Source organism: Galeopterus variegatus, unplaced genomic scaffold (assembly GCF_000696425.1).
Source record: "Galeopterus variegatus unplaced genomic scaffold, G_variegatus-3.0.2 Scaffold4739, whole genome shotgun sequence".
In the NCBI taxonomy this organism is placed as follows: domain Eukaryota; kingdom Metazoa; phylum Chordata; class Mammalia; order Dermoptera; family Cynocephalidae; genus Galeopterus; species Galeopterus variegatus.
In genome coordinates, this window is record NW_007730850.1 from 4,182 (window position 1) to 6,191 (window position 2,010).

Genomic DNA, 2,010 nt, shown 5'->3' on the forward strand with positions numbered 1-2,010 from the left:
CTACCATTTATGTAAAACAAAACAAAAAGCAACACTTTTACAGACCAGTTTGTGCCTGATTGTGTCCGTTTTCCTTAGAGAAAATAAGACTTTTTAAATTGTAATAAAATATACATAACATAAAAATTTTTAACACTGTAAGTGTACAGTTAAGTACATTCACACTGTTGTGAAACCATCACCATCCCTCTCCAGAACACTTTTTATTTTGCAAAATTGAAATTTTATACCCATTAAACAATAATTCCCTGTTCCCTCCCTCCCATAGCCACTGCAATCCATGTACCTCATATAAATGGGGTCATACAATATTTGGTCTTTTGTGTCTGGCTCATTTCACATTGCATAATGTCTTCAAGTTTCATCCATATTGTAGCATGTGACAGAATTTCCTTCCTTGTTAAGGGTAAATAATATTCCATTGTATGGACATACAATATATATAATATATAATATATTTATATGTATTGTACAACACATGGGTTATTTCTGCCTTTTGGCTATTATGAATAATGCTGCTATGAACATTGGTGTACAAATTTATGTTCGACTCCTTTCAGTTCTTTTGGGTATATACCCAGAAGTGGAATTGCTGGACCATATATTAAGAAATTTTTTAATAAATAGATGTTATGAAGCAATATGCAGCCAAACGGCATTTCTCCAAGGAAGGTGATAATCTTATTATTTAATAATTCAACATTTTCTACCCAGGTAAACAGATAAACAGTTTTTAAAGGTAGTATTTACACAATGGAATACTATGCAGCTATAAAAAATGAAATCAACAGATACAAAGTTACAGTTAGAGGGGAGAAATAAGTTCTACTGATCTATTGCACAGTAGATGACTATAGTTAACAATAATATATTGTATATTTTAAAATAGCAAGAAGAGAGGATTTTGAATGTTCTCACCACTAAGAAATTATAAATATCTGAAGTGGTGACTATGTTAATTACCCTATTTTCACTATTATGCATTGTATACATGTATTGAAACCTCATACTGTACCTTATAAATATGTACAATTATTGTGTGTCCATTAAAAATTAATAAAAAATAAAGTTACATTCCATAGAAACTTTTTTAATTTAAAAAATTTAAAAATTAAATAGATAAAAGAACTTCATGTAGAAGGAAAATGATTCCAGAAGTAAAGTCCAATACCAAAGAAAAACTGTTGAGCAAAGAAACTGTTACACATGTGAGAAAAACCTAAACAAATGAACTTTATCAAATGCTAGAAATAATGTCTAATTTACTGAGTTAAAAAAACTAGAGAGAACTAAAATACCAGACAAAAGACAGCATATAAGTAAAAATGTGCATATTGAAAGTTCTTTGGCAATCAGTAAAATACTAGAAATGGAGTATATAATTTCCTAACTAGCAGGGGGTTTGGAGGGGTGATGAAATAAGAATAGTAAATCTAAAATAAAAAAGGTGCAGGGGAGAATGAATAGCAGACGTATAGAGGCACAAAATTAGATGGTAGAAATAAATCCAAACAGAAGTTATCACAGTTAGTGCAAATGAACTAAATATGCCACATAAAAGACAAAGATCATTAGATTGGCTGCAAAAACAAAATCTCCTTATATGCTTTTTACTAGAGGCATACCTAAAATATAAGAGAAAAAAACTATTGAGAATAAAAAGATGGAAAATATGTAAAGTAAAAATTGCTATAACAGAAAAGAGGAGTTGATAATCTACAATACAGTGGGAAATTTTAACACACCTCTCTCAGTAATGGATAAATCAAGTACACACATAGAGAGAGAAGCAGTAGGGTCATAAAAAATTTGAAATATGCAATGAACAAGCTTGACATAAATAGTATAAAAAACCCTGCCACCAGCAATCAAAGAATGCACCTTCTTTTTAAGCATTATTGAAAACTGACCATATACTGCATAAAGCAAGCCTCAACAAACATCAAATATTTAGTACATATTCTCTGACTGCAGGAGGTAAAAGTATAATTTTCAAAAAATTTTAAAAAC